Below are 22,155 nucleotides of genomic sequence, written 5' to 3' on the forward strand. Positions count from 1 at the left end.
TGTGTGGAAAGCCCTCACTTTGGAACACAACCAACACAATACACATAATGTTCAAACAGCATACAACAAACAAAATATTTTGATTGGGGCTTTGGGTCAAACCTCGTCAGCCATTGGCGTTTTTTAAGTGATCTCCCTTTATGCGTTGTCGCAAGGGGATATGTGCAACATTCTTGACCAGCCCACAGCATTTCATGGGTGTTTACAGTGTCTCGTAAACGCTTAAGGGTGTGCTTGGAACTAGTTCAGCTTCTCCATCATAGCTGTTGCTCGCATAAGGTGCACACAAACCCTGATATTAGATGGAAAGTGGCCACTATCAAATATTATAAAATGTACGCACTCAAAATGTGCAATCGAGGCTGGAAAAATGCGTTCTTGATGTCTTAGTATGCACATCCTTCCTAACCCCGGGTTTAGTGGGCATAGTAGGGCTATGCAGAGGAGCACTGAGTTGGGAACAAACTCTGTGTAGAAATGTGCATGCACAGGCACTTGCGCATGCACAGTTTTCCCACAGGTGTAGATGAAGAGGGCAGGCCGGGGACGCCGAAGCCAAGGTAAGTGGTTTTTCTTTACTTTAAACTCTTTTTACTTAAGTTTTAATCAATTGTTAATGGGGTGTGGGAGGCAGGGGCTGGCCAACTCTGCCCCACCGTGGAGTGTGCAGAGATTTGCCAAGTCTAAGTTCTGGCAAATCTCTGCACACTCCGCGGGCAGAGCAGGGGTCTCCGCCCGGGGTTACTCCTTCCTGGCAAAATGCAGCAACTGGGTGACTGCACCGGAAAGTATAGCCTACTGCCCCCGATGTTCGAGTCAGCAGCATAGGAGCCGGCACCCCAAGCTGCTCTGCCGTGCCACTCACACTCTTTGACCTTTATGTAAATGCAGCCGATGCAGTAGTCCCTGCAGCTCTTCTGACCTCCTTCTATTCTCTTGTTTTGGCTAGGTGGGTTACAGAGCCCGGTCATTCTCATTCTTAGGAGGTAATAGTCGGCAAGCCAGTTACAGGTAAGGGACCACAGCAAGACCGGTCATATAACAGATGAGACAGACATTACATACCAATAAACATATCGCTAATTCTGAGAAAAAGACCCAATGCAAGTCACCATTCTTGCATGAGAGAATATACAATTCTCTGGCCATATTTACTAAATCTTATAAGCATAACAATTCTTTAGTTTCCATATAAAGTTACATTATGTAAATAACAGCACTGTGATTATCAGAGGGACATAACTAATACATTACATTTCCTAGGCTATACTCCATAACTAATACAAGAAATTTCCTAGCACATACCCAAAAGAGTCATGGTTGATCACCCCTCAGACCCTTGTGGCATTGACTGATTCACTTGACTTGGACCTAGGACAAAACCCAGCTGGACCCTCCATAAGTTGTCCTCTACAAGGTAAACTTACCTGCCCCCTCAAGTCAGAGGAAGCTTGGACCAGCATAGCAGCTGGTTCCCAAACAACACCTGCACCCTCAAGACAGAGGGAACTTGGGCCAGCATAACAGCTGGTTCCCCAAACTACTGTGCCAGAGCCAACCCAATACAGAGATCCACCCTGGCACCCATTGTGAGATGGGTCTTTCAAACTGGGCCATACCTTGGTCTCCTGGCGCAGCCACCACCCCCCAGTATCCCTAGGGACGTGTAATGGAGTACTATGGACAATCGATGCAGCGGGTGTCCTCAGCCTTCCAGTAGAGACCGTAGCATCCCAGCCCTAGCTGGAGATAAAGGCTTAAATCCAATTCCATCTTGAATTTGCCTTCACTTCTTGATGCACAGGTTATGTACCTGTTTTTGCGGCCAACCATGACTCCTCCCCTTCCATAGGCCTGGGTGGTTCCCCGACCAACCAGGGCTCCCCCACACTCTGTTGACTAGTTTTGTAAAAAATGCTATGGAGCGAATGAAACCAAGTTTCTTACATGGATACTGCTACCATCAGCGAACAAAACAAACCCCATTCCTGTAAAACGAAAACTGTTCCTAGTTCAAGGGGCCTGAACGATACATTCACCCCTTAGGGGACGTGAGACTTAATGCACTGGCCAAGCCCACCCACTCAATAAGTTCTCAAATAAGGCACATCTTCTAACAAAGCCAAATCATTGCCACCTTTGTGGAAGACGCTGTCCACTGGTAGCTGTAACCTCCTGCCTGAGACCTCCTGGGTGAACTGGCATAGACCATCCAAGCAAAGATCGCCCTTGGCAGCTCAGTAGAACTGATGATCCATTTCTGACCAGTTCTGATGGTAGCCATCTGACCTAAAGAAACAATTGACAGGAAATGTAATACATGCCATTCTTATACAGACCAGTATGTTTCCATTGTATCTGCATCATGTCAGGGAGCACGTATCTCCCTGACTTTCCAATCCTTCTTTCCGCCTGTTCGATTTGGGGGTCTCTAGATGGCACAGGTAGGTACTTGTGACAAATAGGGACACTTGCCTCTAGTCAGGGTAAGGAGGTACACTCCCAAAATAACCCCTGCTCACCCCCTTGGTAGCTTGGCACAAGCAACAGGCTCATCTCAGAGGCAGTGTGTAAAGCATGTGTGACCACATACAGTAACCCAGTGACAACACTACAGATGGACACCACACAGTTGTATATTAAAAATAAGTATTCTTTATATAGACTTAACACAAGACCACAAACGACAAAAATCCACAATACTATACTTAAAATGGTAGTTTTAGCTTAGTTCAGTTCAGTTCTTAAGATGCGACACTTTGCGTCAATGTACTTTACTATGCGTTGCGCTTCCACAACAAGCAATCTTGCAGTGATGGAAAAGCGGCAACGTTCCGGTGCAAAGAAATAAAGACGTGAAGATCTTCCAGTTGTGGCACACTTCTCCGAGGATGCGAGAAGTCTCGGTTCGATGCATCAGCTGCAGTGGCAACACCCTTGTTCAGCGATGCGACGGCAACAGCCTCGGCTGCGGCACTCTTCTCCGACATTGCGAGAGGCTTCCGCACAATGCGACAACTACAGCGGCGACATCCAAGATGTGACGACAGCCGCTCTGAGGGAGGCGCGCTTCTCCGGGGATGTGAGGCGCTCTTCTTGTTGCGGTGCAATACGACAGCTACAGTGGCGACATCCAAGATGTGACGGCAGCAACAGCAATGGCGACACGCTTCTCCTTCATTGCGAGACCCTTCTCCTGATGCGGTGCAATACGACAGCTACAGCGCCGACATTCATGATGCGATGGCAGCAGCAGTGACGGCGACACGCTTCCTCTTCATTGCGAGACTCTTCTCTCGATGTGGTGCAATACGACAGCTCCAGCGGCGACACCCTTGTTCAGAGATGCGACTGCAGCAGCAGCGACGGCGACACGCTTCTTCCTCATTGAGTTGCACTTACAGCTCCTTGTGGCACGCAGTCCCTCAGAAGGCCCAAAACAGCAGCAGGCACTTTCATAGAACTCTGGGGAGCTGGGGGTGAAGTATGTTGTCCCTGAGACTTCAGCAGAAGGCAAGCTCTTTTCCAAGCCCTTAGAGATCCTTCACAAGTTGAAAGCAAAGTACACAAAGTTCTTTCTCCTCTCTTTGGAAGTCAGGCAACCACTGCGGGCTAATCCCCTAAGCAGCACTTCTGCTTAGGAATAGTCTCTCCTCAGTATCTTCAGGTTCCTCTCTTCAGCAGAGGTTTCTTCTTGTAGTCCAAAAGTGATCTCATTTCTTGGGATCACGGTCCAAATATTTATACCCCAAAATCCTTTGTACTCTGAGGGCAGAGCGGCCTTTGCCCAGTCCAAACCAGTTCTGAAGCACTCTGTTTACAAAACTCCTTCTTTCCTTTCACAGTGCAGGGCAGATACATCAGACGCCCCACAGGAGGTTGGGTCATCATTGTGGAGGGAAAGCACAGCCTTGGAGCACTTTGTTGACAAGATTCCTTCTCTTCATTCACTGTGCAGGGCAGAGACATCAGCCGCACCCCAGGAGGTGGAGCCAGCATTGTGGACGGCAGGCACTGCCCTATTCAGGTCCCAGGTGCAACTCCTCCCACCCATCTAGATGCAGATCTCTCTATTCAACACTGGGCTGACTCATTCTGTCTCTTGGAATCCCCAGCCCTGTCACTCAAAAACACCAGACAAGGAATACACAACCTAGCTGAGGCATGCTTTGGATAGTTAAACAAGAAAATACCTACTTTCTAAAAGTGGTATTTTCAAACACAGAATGTTAAAACCGACTTCACTAAAAGATGCTTTTTATTATTCGGAGTCCAGGCATACTAAACTCAAATTTCAACTATGTTCCCTGAGTCAGTTACGATATAAGATGTAATAATCTAACTGCCCGTTCTGGCCTATGGAGAACAGTTAGCCTTGCAATAGTGAAAAACGAAAATGGCTGTAATTCACTATTAGGAAATGCCACACACATCAGGGGTTGTCCTACCTTATACTTACCATGCACCCTGCCCTTGGGCCTACCATAGGGGTGTCTGATATGAAGAAAAGGGAAGGTTTAGGGACTGGCAAGTGGGTGCACTTGCCCAGTCGGCATGACAATACCAGACTGCACACAGGCTCTGCAATGGCAGACCTTAGACACATTTTACAAGGCTGCTTCTGTGTGTGACACAACCAGTGCTGCAAGCCCACCAGCAGCATTTGGATTTACAAGACCTGGGCACACTCAATGCACTATACTAGGGTCTGACAAGTAAACCAAACAAGCCAATCATGGAATCACTAATCCATACATTAATTTATAATAGGGAGAGCATATGCACTTTAGCACTGATCAGCAGTGGTAAAGTACCCAGAGTCATAAAACCAACACAAACAGGTCAGACAGAATACAAGAAGGAAGGCAAAAAGTTCAGAGATGAACCTGCAAAGAGGGCCAAGTCCAACACCGCCTCAGGGTGAAACTCTGCTCCTATGAGGATGACACTGCCACCATCCTAAAGAAGGGTGAACTGGTATTTAGTGGGTGACACGCCAAGGAAATGGACCTATAATGGGCAGATGCAATCTGCAGAAATATTTATTGGAAATGGTGCATTACAGACCCTTGAGGCCACCAATCATCTATACTAGATGTATTCACTCTGCTCACACTGCTCGCACCAATTAATGTAAGGCCAGCAAAAAAAAACGTTGTGTCCCCTATTTAAAATTCCTTCATATCTAGAGAGTGTTATAAGCTTTTAATGTTTGCTGATTTTATGCTTCTGTATTTTTTAATCTGCTGATATTGCTTGCTTGTTTAAACCTGTTACAGACCAACCATGGGAAAGTGTTGTTCCCCATGGTTGGCTCTTGAGAGCCTGATAACAAATCAGACTTCTCTGGGGCAAGGAAACAAACACTAAAGATGTGCTCCCTCTTTGCATGCCACTGCAATCCTCCTATTCACTCAATTTCAGATCTTCATACTAGATCACCCACCCAATATCAAAACAGTTCTCTTTTGAGAAGGTGTACGAGAGGCAGAGGCCCTTATACTACTCCCCTATACCCCCATTATAGCCCACTCTCTTGCACACATAAAGGACTGCAAATTACAAAGACCAGGCATAAAACTCTGTTCCGTTCGAGGAGTTTGCAGAATTTGGCAACTCTGCGTTCTGCGCTAAAGTCCGCATTCTGCAACTGAGCGTTTCTATTTTTGGTCCATGTGCTCGAAATGTAATTTTGTGTGCGCCGGAGGCACTTACCGGGCACTCGCCCACAAGATTTGTTAGCCAGTCGCATGCTCCAGCGAGATTTTACAGTCACCAACACGTCCTTTGGGCGTGCCAGCGACTTCTGGCGGTTGTTTTCTGCCATACGCGTCCCCAAACATGCAGAATCTACAGCAGCTGCAATCTGGGGAAGATTCTCTCATCGAGAAGTGCCAAAATCTTAATGAACTGATGATTTGGAGTTAAAAATCTCCCCAAATTAACATTTGGCATTTTTTTTGTGCACGATATTTTAAAAAAAAAGTTTTTTTCCAACTGGAAGAAAGTGCCCCAGAGTCTCCATCTTTCTGATCCTGTCCAGCAGGCTCCTCCCAGTGCTTTGTCCATCTCCTGGTCACTTCTAATTTGGATTTGAAGCTGAAATGATCCCTCTTTGTGTCTTCTGCATAATACATTGGATTTAAGGACTTTTTGTATTTGAGATTTCACAAGTAAGTTGAAATCTGGTGTTTGATTGGGGCCATGCACCTGGATTTATAATATGTAATTTTAATGGATTTTTCAAATTTATTGTGGTGGTTGGTCTGTTGTTTTAGTATGGTCTTAGTGATTTCTTTGCATTTCATTTTTCTGCTTTCATAAAGGAAATATTTTTTACTGTTTACTAAATTTTTCCATGTTTTATTAATACATTTGCAATGTTGATTTAATTCACTATGTGGCCTAGTCTGCCAATCGGCCTTCCAGCCAGTAAGCCCAGTGCTAGTCATGAATGCATGAAACAACTGTTTCTGTGGTGTCTGTTGAATTTGAAGCAGCATTTAGGCCATGGATGGATTTGAATTGAATACAAAATGTGTTTTTAAATGGTATTTCACATATTGCTTTTCCTGTACACATTGTAGAGGACTAACTGGGGTAATGCCTTTGAAGGATGTGTGTTGTTGTAAACAGTTTTTTAGTCCTTTTAATTTTTGTTTTTGGCATTGCTGAATTAATCCTGTGTTCTCTGTTTTACCATGCCTTCTTTGTCTTGAAAGTGTGTGTGTGTTTGTTTGCCATAGGCCACTATTTGTCTTTGTTCTAGATAACATGTGGCCACTGGCCAGGGTACATTTTGTATAGTCAGTGGACTGTACATAGGCTTGCATGTGCTCTTTGTTTTACAGGCCTGACCCTCCTGGCTCGAGTCTTGTTGCTGTTGTAACCATGTGACTGGCAGCCATTTGGTATTGCCAATAAGTAGCCAGTGTGCATTCCCCGCAGGCCAGCATGTCTTCTCTTTGTTCCTAAGGCCTTCCTGATCAGCGTTGTTGTTGTCAATGACAATGTGGCACTGGCTGACAGCCATTTTAGGGATCCAACCAACCTGGCCTTTGCCATATGCTACATGAATGTTTGAGCAATGAGATAGCAGTTTAATAACTTATTATAATATTTTTGAGGATAACTTTGCGTACATTTAAAAAAATTGATGTTTACATTTTTTTGTATTAATTGGTCAATTGTATTTTTTATTTTTATTTTTTTATTTTTTCAATTGTTTTTAATGTAAATGTCACATGAGGCACATAAAGCAAACAGTCTCATCTGTATGTTGTTGTTTTTGCTCTCTCTTATCCTTCCTGAGTGTACAGTCAGTCACCATGAAATTTTGTGTTGGTGTGGGAGTAACCAGTGACCACACTGAATTATATTGAGTTTGTTTGTACTACTAATTGAACTGCAACAATGCAACATTTCACTGATGTCTTTCTCCTTTTCTTTTAGGTGCACAAGAAACAACATCACCTACTATACTGCCAGCAAGAAGGCCTGTGCATGGCGTGATGCATGAGTGACCCACACATCACCGACATCTCTTCAATTTGTGAAGCTAAGTGCCACTGCTAACTGACACCTTCAAGATGGCACCAAGGAAAGGTGTTACCAAGAAAGTGGTCATTGAGTAGAAGAGGGAAATGACCACCACCACCACTACGGGTATGTCATTGCCACTCCAGATCTTTTTGGGAGAAACTCTGTGCCTACCGCACCAGCCTCTGAGAAGCAAGCTGGGAGCAGTACCCCCAAATGAGTGGACCCACCCCAATCTAGGCCCAAGCCTGTGCCATCACAGAAGCAGCCAGTCTAATCACAGAAGTGCCAACGAGCAGTGATGTTGAAATTGACTAATCTTTATTGCAAAGTAGTACCCAATCATTGCAAGGAACTCAGAGAAGTGGACGGCAACAACAGCCACAACCGCCTATATTAGTTCCTCCCAAAGTAGGAGCAGATCAAGAGATTGAGCTTGACGGTGAGGAAGTAGAGCAATCTGCTCCAGAATATCCATTGTCTTCCATATCTCCAGCTAGAAAAAGGAGGGTTAGTGGTGCAACATCTTCTTTTTCAAGCCCCTCTACTGTTGACCTAGACACCACTTTGATCCCGCATTAGCCTGAGAGTGAGACATGACACAAGATGAGAGTAGGGAAAAAGAAAGTTCCAGAAAGTCTTAGAGTTATGGAGGCAGATGCAGAGAAGATGATGGTCACGAGCCAGTCATCAAGTATGTTAGCCCGCCCCAGTGGAGACCAATGTTGCCCCATCCCAACTTCCCGGGGGGGATGTGGCAGTGGCACCACAGCTGCCATATTAGCAAAGTCCTGGCAGCGACATGCATCTACAACCATCTCAGTACAAGAAGGTACTGCAGAGAGTCAAACATTAAAACGCCCACCTACCGCCAGTTCATTCGACATTGGCAGTGGCACCAGCATCAGAAAATGTAGCTATCCAGTTTGGGACCTTGTCATATACTCCCTTTGCAGAGCAAGTGTGAGTCAGGGTAAGCTTGGCACAAACTATAGTACCTTGGGCCAGACAACTGATTTGAGAAAGCACTATACAATCCGTTGGGAGGAGCACCTTAGCAGCCAAAAAACTGCATGAGATGTTGGTGAAGGGGGTGAAAGCCATCTGAGTAGGGAATCCAAATCTGATCCGATCACGTTGGAAGGTGAGGAAAAGGAACACATTTTCTTTACGCAAAGCAGCCCACTCCCCAGCAGTGCAATAGTATTGCCCACATCAGCAACATTGCAATGGCGCAAGATTCAGGTCGAGACTCCAAGGCAACAGAGGACAGTGACTGCCCTGTTGAAAAGCACAGCCTACCTCAGCCTGATCTCAAGAAGTCACCTGCATCAGGAAAGAAAAGAATTCAGGCAATTATTCCTGCCATGTTAAGACCGGTGAGGCAGTATGAATGCAACCACCCAACAACACGTTTGTACAATGCAAAGTTGGCTAAAATATTTTGGTGTTGGACCTCCTCACTTTTTCCTTTGCGGACGGGGTGAGTTTTCTTGAATTTATCGCAGCCTCTGCCCAAAATGGAAGGTTTCCAGTTGGTCCTATTTCCCCAGACTTGCTGTTCCAGTGCTACATCACGATGTGCTGGAATTACCTGGACAAGCTTTGCAGCAGAGTGCTGTACACAGTATTCACCTGACAACAGACATGTGGACCACTTGCCACGCCACTGATTACATGTGCATCACTGCACACTGTAATTTAATGTATGTAATGTAATGTATCCAGCATTTATAAAGCGCTCTATCACCCCATGGGTATCCTGGCGCTGAAAGACTGATGGTTCCACCACACACGCAGAGTTCACCTACAACAAGTGATGCAACACTACACCCTGGGGAAGTGATGGGTTTTAAGGTTTTTTCTAAACTGTACGAAATCCTCTAGTTCTCTGATGTTAAATGGGAGGTTATTCCACAGCTGTGTCACTGCACAGCTGAATGCCCTGCCACGAAATCTGGAAGTTCGTGCTCTAGTGATGCGGACCAGGTGAGCAGCAGAGGAGCGAAGAATTTGTGGTGGGAAGTACCAAGCAATTTTTTTCTGCAAAGGCCGGGGTCCAAGCCCATGAAGGGCCTTGAACACAATGCACACAGCTTTAAACTGGATTCTCCGAACCAGAGGAAGCCAGTGATGATCGGTAAGAACCGCAGATGCAGAGTCGTCCCATCTCCTCTTTAATGCTAACTTGGCTGGCGATTGTTTGTATTTGTTGTAATCTCTTAATGAGAAAATTGGGTGCACCAAGAAGCAGGGTATTACAGTAGTCTAGCCGATTCAGAATGACTGTTCTGACTACTAAAGCCCTGGCTGACAGTGGCAACATGGGAAGGATCTTCTGCAAAGCTTTGATAAGGGAGAAACAGGTGCCAACTGTTTTTTTTTATATGTTTCTCAATTCCCAGCTTAATGTCGAAAACTACCCCCAGATTGCGCACATCAGCCACTGGTTTGGGATGTGTTTCTTTCTGGATAGGCCAAAACTCATCTGGAAGTGGGCGAGGGCCTTTTTTCACTGTGCAGTGCAGAATTTCTGTTTTCCCACCATTAAATTGCAGGGAATTATCCATAAGCCAACTAACAACATTCGGCATACACTTGTGAAAATAACTAAGTGATGCAGACTCCCTGCCTTCCAAAGACAGGATGAGCTGTGTGTCATCAGCATAATTCACCAGCTTGATGTTATAAGATTTAATGATGGGAATCAAAGGTCTTAGATAAATATTTAAAAGGATCGGACTAATAGAAGATCCCTGTGGGACCCCATGCTCCACCGTTCTAAAATTGAATGAAAAAGGGGGGAGTCGTACCACTTGTTGCCTATTTTCCAGATAGGACTTGGGACAGTTAAAAGCAAGATCTTCCATCCCGAGTTCCACCAGCCGCCTAAGTAGAGTTTTGTGGTTGACCGTGTCAAATGCGGCAGACATGTAGAGTAAAATCAACACAGTTGATTAACCTCTGTCTGCCCTCATTCTGAGTTCATCCAAAACCACTACCAATGCTGTCTCCATCCCGTGACCTGGTCGAAAACCAAATTCCTCATCTTCGAACCTCAGATTGGTTTCCCAAAAGGTAGACAGAGCTCTGCTAACGAGGCGTTCAAGAATTTTTACCGGGTAAGGGAGAAGTGAAATGGGGCGGTAGATGTTTGGACACTGAGGGTCAAGGGTGGGCTTCTTAAGCAGGGGTGTCACTAAAGTTTGTTTTCAGCAGGAAGGGACTATCCCACTTCTCAAGGATTGACTGCAAATCCTGTGGAGCTGAGGCAGTAACTGTCTGCCATACTCCTTCCAGACCTTGTGAGGGAGAGGGTCCAGGGGGATCCAGATTTAGTGCTCATGCAAGTTTGTAGAACTATTCTTCTGTAGGAAGAACAAACTGGCTTAAAGTTGTTGGTCTGTGTTTGCAGGCCTCTTAATTTATATGATCTGCAAATGACTGATTGTAAGTCTCAAAGGCCATATCACTTGGCTTATCCTGATTTATTGACAGCCCAGTTATTATCTTGGAGATTTTCTCCTAAAAAACATAGCTAAGCTCTCGCAAAGTTCTTGAGTTCTTGTTTTATTTTTTTGGGAGTCTGGTTTGGATAGTTCTTCAACTATTTTGAAGACCCTACGGGTTTTATTAGGGGCCTCCACAATAGAATTGGCGAAAAACTCAACCTTAGCTTTGGAGATTTTATTTTTGTAGTCATTCAAGGTAACCTTCAACGTTTCTTTATCAGCAATAGCATAACCTTTCCCCCATTTTCTTTCTGCCAATTTCAGTTGCGCCTGAGAACTTTCAAATTCGCGTTAAACCAGGGAGCAGATTGTTTATGCTTAGTTCTTAAGTTTTGTATTGGAATAAACCGGTCAAGCGTCTTATTGATCTGTTTACAAAATTCCTGGTAGTTGATTTCCACGGGCTTGTTTACGTCAAAACACATTGGAGTCAGTAAATAGGGATGATTGGTTGTCTATATCATACATTTTGTTCCACTCCCTGCCTTTGCGGTAAATGGGTGTGATTGCAAAATCTAGGTTTTTTTGGGGGATATCTACTGAGATCACACTGGATTTCTTTTGTGGGGGCTACAGAAAAAATATCTGCAGTTCTTGAACTGAAGAGATTTTTATAGCTGCTCGGAAACATGCAACAGTGCCATGTTTGCCATGGAGAAATCACATATAGCTTCAAACATTTTGGAAGACTTTAACAACAAGGTCTTTGAATGGCTGCGACCAAGAGGGCTTAAGATTAAATTTCTTGCCACGGACAATGGCAGTAATATAGTTAAGGCCATGGCTGATGGTGGTTACTTCAGGGCCCTGTTTTGGCACACTGCATCAACATCATTCTACAGGGCTTTTTAAAAAAGGAAGACTAAGTAAGCAACTTACTGTCCGCCTGCAGAAGAATTTGCACTCATTTCAGCCATTCATTTAATGCCCAGAAACACATGAGGGTCATTCAGCTTGATAATAGAATGCCAGTTAAGGCACTCATACAGGAGGTGCCAACACACTGGAATTCAACTTGCATGCTTGAACATCTGTTTGAGCAGTACAGACCAAGCAATGAATATGTCATGCAAAAGGGAATGCAACTCTGAAAGGCATGATCATTGAGATGGACAAATGGAGCCTAGTCAAATGCCTGACAGAGATGCAGCTTCCTTTTGAGGTGTTCACACAGGAATTCAGCAAAGAGGACTGTCCCATAACATGGGCCAAGCTATCCCGTTGTTGCACATGCTACAGGAACAGCTAAAGGAGCTGTCTGCAATGTACACAGGTGTGGAATAATAAAAAGATGCGTATGACTTGGTGGAGAACATAATCCTTTACTTGTCTGCTAATAAAAGGGTGCAAAGAAACATTGTGTCTTCCAAACATTACATCTGTGCCACAATACTTGATCCACGGAACACACCATTACTGTCCACTTTCATTGCTTTTTCAGACGGGATGTTAGAAAATACAAAACATGGATAGCTGAACAAGGCAGTGAGCTAGAAAAAGAACGTTAGGGAATTAGAGGCCAACTCCTCCAGGGCACAAGTCCAACGTGCAACCTTCAAGTTCAGAGCCTGAGGGCAGTGCTGTTGGCTAACAGCAGCCAAACCCAAGAACAAGAACACCATCAACAACAAGACCAGGAGCATTGGCCCCAAAATATGCAACAGCGTGATTTCTACTGGTAGGGCTTAAGTTCAGTGCAGAGGTGAAGGCAAAAGAGGCCGAGCAAAATGGACAACTAGCAATGAACATTGAACGAATGATCCAGGCCAGGCCCAAACCCTCCCTTTCCTTACATGTAAGGAACCCCTAAGGTAGGCACAAGGTACCCCCAGGGGCTGGGTGCCGTGTATGTGAAAAGTAGGACATGTACTAGTGTGTGTGACATGTCCTGATAGTAAAATACTGTGTATTTCCTTTTTTGCTTTGAAAGCATCTGTCCCATTGACTTATCATTGGGGATGCACTGTAACATTTTTACCTGTGTAACTTGCAATAGGGACAAGATAGGAAAATTAAGTTTGGACTCTCTGAACTCAGAATTTATTGACACACCTTTTGGTGAAGATGGTTTTCACATCCTGTGTTTGAAAATGCCACTTTTAGAAAGTGAGCATTTTCTTACTTTACCATTCTGTGTGCCTCTAAATGTTTGTGTATTCAGCGTCTGGTGTGTGAGTGACAGGAGCTGAGATGTGCATTCACTCTACACAGTCACTGGGGGTTGAGGTGTGCCCGGCCTTGCCTGGGTGACTAATTGCAGGGCTGAATAGACCTGGTCTGCATTTAGAGTAGTGGGAGGAGTTGTACTTACACCTAAATAGGCTGTGTCTCCTTTTGCACAATGCTGTCTCTGCCCCCTGTGGTCATGCTGCACCAGGGAGGGCAGGCCTGGTTTGGGCTGGGTTCAGAGACTCTTGGCACAAAGAGAAGAAATACATTTTTGGGTGTAAGTATTACACCTAAAACCCCCAGGACTTTACATTACTTGAAGGAACAAGAGGACCCTGCCAAGGAGAAGAACTGGAGAGCTGTAAGGAGGAGTACTACCCCTTTGCTGTGTGCTATGTGAGGTTGGCCTGCAGTTGCTGCTTCTGTCTATGATGGAAGAAAAGGGCTGATTCTTTTTACCCTGCTATGGCATCCTGCTTGTGAAGAATCTCCAAGGGCTTGAGTGTGCTGGCCTCCTGTTAGAGGTCTCAGGGATACAAAAGACTTTGTGAAAAGATACTTGCTGGATCACAAGGGAAACCTGCAGGGGACGGACTGGACTGTTCTACACTCCTTTATTTGATGTAAAAGTACTAAGAAGAGCTTGGTTTTTCAAGCTCAGCACGGGGAGAGCACTGTTGGAGGGCTCCTTGTGTGTAGAGAAGCAGGAGGGGAGGTCTAGTTATTGAAGAAGTGCTCTCCCGCTCCCACCTGGCAGCTGGTGCATGTATGCACCCACAATAGCACGTGGTGAGCGCTACTTTTTTCACTCCTTCATTTTCTTCTTAGCCAGTGTATGGTGAGCGCTTTGTCTTGTCCCTTGCCCAGCACGTTTTTGGCGCTTCCCTATTCTTTGTGTGTGGTGGCTACAGTAGGGGAGCGCGTGGTATGAAAGTAGTGCTCTCCCTCTCCCTGGCATGGGTATCACCTGGTAAAACCCATGAAGAAAAAGTCCTGGGCCTGAGCCCGTGTTGCTGGGGCAGTGCCAATGCCAAGGCCAGGAGAAGTCTGGAGGAAGCCCTGTTCAGCCACTTGCCTGCTGAGCAGATTTCTGAGGAAGCTCCAGGCGAGGCCTGGCAACAGCCCCAGAGCCAGAGGGCAGAGGAAGCAGTCTGGGGCCGACACAGCTGCACTGAAGGACGGCAGCCACCACCCCATCGAAGAAGTACTGGCACACATCACAGTGAGGTCTGGCATCAGAGCGGGCGGGTGCCTTGGATCCTTGATCGCGAGGGGAATACCAAGTGACATCTTCCTGCAGCTGCCCCATATTTGGTGTCCTCCCCTTTGGCCGCTGAAGGTGCCTAGGAGGGGGGAGCCACCCAGGTGTTTTGGCGGGTGGCCAGTTATCATTGCAGGATGGGGTAAACCCTCGACAGAGGTCCCAATTCTATTCTGCAGGATTTCCGTAAAACCCATAGAAGGGGCACAGGTGCTTCTGTGGCCTATGGGTTACAATTGCGATTCTAATAGGTTTTACTGATTTTAGAATCAGGATTTTATTAAAGACAAGGAGGCTAGCATTATGCATTATACTTTTATTTTCCACTTCTGAGCAGCACCTTTAAAAGCTCATGGAATCTTTTATAACATCATAATCTAAAAGAACTTTCAAAACCATAAATACAATGAGGCCACCATCTTCCTCCTCTTTTCGTTTGCCTCTTCCAACTCTTAACTCTTCTTTAAACACTCTTCTTGTCAATCCAAACGAGAATTATCCAAAATGAATTCTCTAAAATAGGAAAAAACATATTAAATTTAAATTCTTCTGCCATACTGGACTTCACAACAAAAACCACATGTCAATTCTCTTTTTAAAACATAAATCATTTACACCCAGGGAAGGGTGGGAGGGATAATGCTAGCCTCCATGTCTTTAATAAAATCCAGATTCTAAAATCAGTAAAACCTATTAGAATCACAATTTTATGTCAAGACAGGAGGCTAGCATTATGCATGTTTAAAGCTTTCTAAATCACATTTAGAAACATGTTCAACTGATTTAAAATCGAATCTTCTAAATGTAGAAACTGAAGACCAATCAGCTGCCTTCATGATATCTTCTAATCTACCTCCTAACATGCTTACCTTACTTGCCATTGCTCCGCGTACTGAATGCGCAGTAAACTTACTCACGTCCACACCAGCCTCTTTCATTGAACATTTAACCCATCTAGCAATTGTCACATTCAAAACTGCCTTATACGTATTTACATAAGAAATCAACAATTGGTCTATTCCATCTCCCTTTTTTCTAACATTCTGCTTTCATACTCTTTCAAACATCTAACCACACACAAACTGGGACACTCATCAAACATTGGATAGAACACAGAACTTGACATAGTCTTTGTCCTTTTTCAAATTTCGAACACTACACCATTTGCTTGAAAAAATCTATGTGTAATCTCTAAAGCCTGTACATCAGAAACCCTCCTAAAAGAAATGAGACATAACAAAGTGGCTAACTTCCAAGATAACTGCCTAGATTCCCAAAATGTATTACTAGGCCAGACCATGAATAACTTAAGTACCAAATCTATATTTCGATTCAGGTGGCCTTTTCACCTAAATGCCTTTCATGACCCTACAAACTAAAGGACTCCTACCAATAGTCATACCATGACTTAAGCAATTGCCTGCTGATATTGCTGATCTATAGCAATTAACAGTTCTATATGACATACCCTTTTCAAAAAGTCCAGCCCAAAAATGTGCTACCTGTACATCATCTGCCTCCAATGGATCCAAATCCCTTTCCATGCACCAACAAAGCCACACTCTCCACGATCCTCTATACCTTCTTCTAGTTCCTGGTGCCCAAGATTCAAACAATAACTGAGTACGCTCTTGATCCCCTGATATCTTCCAAACCAGAAGGTTGAGAGAACCTGACTCCACCAAGGGATGTTCGTCCCCTTCCACATTCTTCAAAAGACCTCTGAAAGCCCAAATTACTATAGGTTCTGTCACCGCTAACTCCATCACTGAAGGGAACCAAACTTGACTCTTCCAAAAAGGAGTTACTAACACTAGATGACACTTCTGCTTCCTTACCTGAACCAGAACTCTCTGAATCATTGAAAACGGTGGGAATGTATAACATTTCCACCTTCTCCAATCTTGTTGAAACGCATCCACTGCTGTAGCTCCTGGATCCAGTCCCCAACTCACATACCTGTCTTGCTGAGTTGTCAATCTCGACGCAAACAGATCCACTTCCAATGGACCCATTCTCTCCATCAATTGAATAAAATCTTCTTCTTTTGGTTTCCAATCGCTGAAATCTATCATATTCCTTGAATTCCAATCTGCCATCACATTCCATACACCTGGTAGATATTCCGCTTTCAACCCAATCTTGTGCTCTAAACAAAACTCACATATTTCCTTTGCTAACTCTGCCAAATCTCTTGACCGAGTACCACCCAGTCTGTTTATGTAAGAAACAGCAGATACATTGTCCATCCTTAGAAGAACCGATCTTCCCTACAAACCTTCTCTGAAACTCTTCAAAGCAAACAAACCTGCCTTGATCTCTAATGAATTGATATGATCTTCCTTCTCCGAAAGAGACCCGAGGCCACCAGTCTCTTTTCCTAGACCAACTGCGCCCCAACCTAGGTTGCTCGCATCCTTCTCCAAAACGAAATCTGGGCAAACATCAAAAATCACCCTTCCATTCTATGCCTCCATGTTATCTCTCCACCAAATCAATTCTTCTCTCGCTTCCATAGAAATATCTACCATGTCTCCGTACCATAAACCTCTTGACAAACCCTTTTTCTTCAAACGCTGTAAAGCTCTGTAATGCAGCGGTCCTGGAAAAATTGCCTGTATTGACAAGCTCAACAGACCATTTATCCTTGCCAGATTCCTCAAAGTAACTCTCTGTTTGATCAAAACCTTCTGTAATTTTTGTTTTATTTTCTTCACCTTTTTCTCCGGGAGACATAACTGACACAAAACCGTAGCTATCATGAATCCCAAAAACTCCAAGTTCCTTACGGGCTCCAAAACTGACTTTTCTAAGTTTATTAAAAAACCCAATTCTTGCAAAAAGTTCATTATAAACTTCAATTGTTCTTTTAAAACCACAAAATCCTGATTCATAATCAAAATATCGTCTAAATAAACTATCATCCTTAGGCCTCTCTAAAAAAAAAACCCACTACGGACCTCATCAACTTGGTGAAACACCTATGGGCAGATGAAAGTCCAAAATGAAGGCTTTTGAATTGATACAACTGACCCTTCCACCTGAACTGAAGAAATTCTTGACTCTCTTCTGCAATCGGAATAGTGAAGTAAGCATCCTTCAGATCTAACTTTACCAACCAATCTCCTTCCGGCAGAATATCTCTCAACAAATGAATTCCCTCCATTTTGAAATGTCGGAAAGTCACAAATCGATTTAAACTTCTTAGATTTATCACAGGTCTCCAACCTTTTCCTTTTTTCTCTACTAGAAAAAAAGGTACTTACAAACCCTTTCCTTTGCTCCCTCAGTGGATTAATGACGTCTTTCTCTAACATCATACGTACCTCTTTCTCCACTATTAACATTAATTGCTCCTGAAACCTTAACTCCATTGGTTCTTTTTCCTGATAAGGATCTGTTAAGAACTCTACTCGGAATCCCTCTACAGTTTCTAGAACCCAAGCGTCTTTCAACACTTCCTTCCACTTCTCTTTGAAATACTTTAATTTTCCTCCTACTTTTTTCGGGATAGAAAAAATATCAGTCTTCATACTCACCCTGGTTATAACTCTGTGATTGACTTTGACCTCTTCCTCTAATTCCATGTGTCCTGCTTCTTCCTCTTTGTGGAAAGAAGTTGTAACTTTTCTGTCCTCTTCCATATATTCCTCACTGGTTCTGGTAATGAGCTCTGTAGTTTCCACGGCCGGAAGATTGCCCTCTTCTTCCGGCCCGACCATATAAGCCACTGTTGTGACTGAAAACTCGACGCATATTAAATTGCGCTTTATCTAGGCTAGTGAAAGTATTCACAAATTTTGATAAAGAATTCACCATTCCATCTCCAAACAGAAGACCTCTTGCTTCTTCACTTGACTCATTATAAGCTAGATTTTCTAATCTTGGGTTTATCCTCATAAGGAAAGTTTTCATTCTTTCTGATATGATGGCAGCATTCGCATTTCCTAAAAAGCAAATTGCTCTCTGGCACCATCTCCTCATCAATGAAAGATCCAGATTTTTATCCTTTACATTGGCTTCCTCCACTGTGTCAAATATTTTTGCCAAAGGCCCTAGAATATCAAGAACCTTATCCTGACACTGTTTCAGTGAACGGTCTAACTCCTTTCGTGGATATTTTTCCCATCTTGAACAGATAAATAATTGATTTTGGGTCAATATTCGGAGTCATCGTGATTTTTTCATCAATATTAGGTCGAGAGCATTCTGCTCTCATAATATTTCTTTCCTCTATTACAAGCGACTTGGGCAACCTAGCTTTTATTTAATCTGCCACATGCTCAAGTGGTCACCAATCTTTCCCTCCTGGGTGCCTTATCTCCTTCGGATTAAACATAGCTTCTCCCAAAGGATTAACCACTGTATCCTCAACTTTCTCTTTTACGTTGTTCTCATTGTCCTCTCCTAGTCCATCCTTATATTCCAAATCTAAAATATAATCATCCAAATCATCATCACTTTGTGCATTGCCCGATGTATTTCCTCTCCTTCCAGTGTATAGCTGGCCCTCCTGCATACCTCTTAGGATACCTTTCTTTTTCGAGCCGCTTTAGACTCCACTCACATCCATTCTTTCCATCAAATGCTTCTTTTTTGCTAAACATTTTCCTCCTGAACCTCTATCATTCTCTTCTTCAGAAACTGAAAAATACTCTTCATCTTCATTATTCTTCCTTTTACCTAAAGCCTGTTTCACTCTCCTGTATAGACTCTTTCATTTCTTTACTTATAATTTCCCTTATCAATTTCTCTTGTTCCTCACTTGACTTTTCCATATTCCCCTGAATACCTCAAACTCCTCTCCTTTAAAAAACCCTTTAAAACTCTATTTCTGTATTATAATTCCTGTCAAAATAATTCCTCTCAAAGGATCCTTATCTCTTTCGTCGATCTCTCTTACTCGACGCGATGGGCTAGCACTCGTTTCTCTGGAAACCAGCCTCGCAGAGCTAATTCCCTTAGAAAGCAACCCTCACGTTTAAAAACAAGCTCTACTTCCTTCAAAAACGACCTCAATGTTATCCAATCACTGTTCACACATGACGCGTGAACCCGTTATCGATCATTTCTGCATCTCTTTCTTCGAGCTTCGATTACCGTTAATCTTCAAAAGAAGACAGAGTAAGCGCAAGCTTAGTTATTTTTCAAAATACTTTGTTACAAGCGCACGCAATTTCTTCACTTGCGCGCTCACTTGAACAAAAAAATATTTACTAAATAAACATTTATTCTTTTAAAAAACTGTTCTGAAACACTAACATGCTTCAAATGTAAATACTTTTGTAAGAAAACTTGAGATCACACTCACGCTTGCGCTATCAAATTACTGCAATCTAATCTCCAATTTGATAAAAGAACACTATTAAATTTCTTTCCTAATTTGCTAATAAACTTTCACTTAATTAAATACATTAATCATAATACTCATTTTGTTTTGAAACTGTATTAGACAAAAAGTGACAAACATCTCAAACAAACACCCATAAATTGGGTTTCAACAACATACCCCATCAATCATCCATCTTTTAAATTCTAACTCCAACAATTAATTCCTCAATAAATACTTATCTGCTCAGCAGCAGCAAACAAAAGAGGAGGAAGATGGTGGCCTCATGTTATTTATGGTTTTGAAAGTTCTTTTAGATTGTGATGTTATAAAAGATTCCATGAGCTTTTAAAGGTGCTGCTCAGAAGTGGAAAATAAAAGTATAATGCATAATGTTAGCCTCCTGTTTGACATAAAATTGCATTAGGTGCATTCCGTGGTGATCGATTGGGGGGGATCTATGTGGTTCTTCCCCTTACCTGAAGGTCACATTCATGCCCTGATGTTGTGGTGTAGGGCATTTTCTGCCTTGCAGGTACAGGATAAGGACTAGTAGCACAAGGTATACAGATGTGGTACAGTCTAATGTTTTTATGACCTGTGCAACTTGTGGGGATTTACCTTATTGTCCTTGATGTGGTATGGCAAGGTGATGATGAATTATGATTTATATATTCTTATGACCGGTACCTAGTGCCACAGTAATTCATGTAATTGTGGTCTTATATGGTCTATATTGGTTTATAAGCATCTTTGTGACAAACGCCTTATGGCCCAGTGATTTATGTGTTGTGGTCTAAAGTGCTTTAAATTCTAGGAAGTGATTTATAGTCTAATGTGTTTTATGTATGAATGCAAACAATATTGTTGATGTAATCTTGTATGTAGTCTCTTTTGTGGTGTGCCTAGTGTGTCGCTGATGTGAGTGTGTTGTGCAAACTCTTTACACATTGCCTACTGGATAAGCCTGACTGCTTTGCCAAACTACCAAGGGTGTGAGTAGGGGTTATCTTGGCCCACTCCCTGCAACTGCTGCATCTGCATCCTGGATGACGCCTCCGTCCCTGCGGTCCCCGGCACAGGGGTTTGGTGCAGCTATATAGAACATTACACATATTTTAGATGCCATATATGCCTCCCCCGATTTATTTATTTTTGTACAAAAATTGCAAATACATACACCACACACATCACTACAATTCAGATACAGTTTGTTCTATCAGAAATATACAGTTGGGCATTTTGATGGTGGCAATTTTTTAAAAGCCTCCTAAGAAGAAACATGTAAAGAGTGCCTAGAGTTATTGATGAATCTGAGTTTTTGAAAAGAAATAGGAGTGGCCAACTTTAAAGACATAGCGTCTTATTGGTTGGCAAATGCAATGAGGCGTCCTCCTCCTAATGCTTCCTTCCAGCCATGGTGCATGGTAATCAGGTCACCATCAACTGCTGCTAATAATACTAGGCCTAGAGAAGAAGAAGAAACAACTTTGGGGTGTCCAACGTGACCATGGTCACTCTGTCTTTCTACTGAGTGAGCAATGAAGACATGAAAAAGTAAAAGAAAGCCTTCTCATCTCAACAAACATGCATAGAAAACCTTACTTGGGCATTCAATCTGCACGGCAGAGTAGTAGTACTAGTACTAGCAGTAGTAAGTGACCATGGGTTCTCTGAGTCTTACAGTACTACCACTAGGCAGTCCACAAAATATATAGGAGGAGATGGAAAGCTGACTGAAAAACCAGAAGAAAGAAGCTACAGACAGACTAGTACAGATAGAGACAACTTGAGGTAAAATACAGACACTAGAAATATAAAATAAGTAAATAGGATAATGCAGGTATAACCGCAATTTCGAACAGATAGATCGAAGAGGATTTGGGAAAAAAATTAAATTAGGAAACAGGTAGCAATAAGTAGTTCAAAATAAGGAGCGGTAAAAGTTAAGGAAATGTATATTAGTATTAACAACAGGAGGACTTGGGGCCAGCAGAGCTATCGGAGGAGGAGCATTCTTGGGAGGCACCTCCAGCTCCCACTCCCACCTTGAACGACCACTTCTGGCCCCTAGATGCTGATGTAGGACATAATAAAAGAGACAAAAAAGGAATGGTGGTAAATAAATATTAAATAACCTCTCCAAAAAGATTTTTTGACAGGAAATGGCAATTGCAACAACATTGACCTTTTCCAAATCAGATCGACTAGTAGTAGACACTAGTATCACGGTTGTGGACCCTCCTACCTTTATTCCACATTTCCTAAACCTATCTAGACTCTATTATATGAGTGAAGGACACCTAATTGTGGGGTTGATTGGTTAAGTTTCTCACCTTCTATCT

Source organism: Lissotriton helveticus, chromosome 9 (assembly GCF_964261635.1).
Source record: "Lissotriton helveticus chromosome 9, aLisHel1.1, whole genome shotgun sequence".
In the NCBI taxonomy this organism is placed as follows: Eukaryota; Metazoa; Chordata; class Amphibia; order Caudata; family Salamandridae; genus Lissotriton; species Lissotriton helveticus.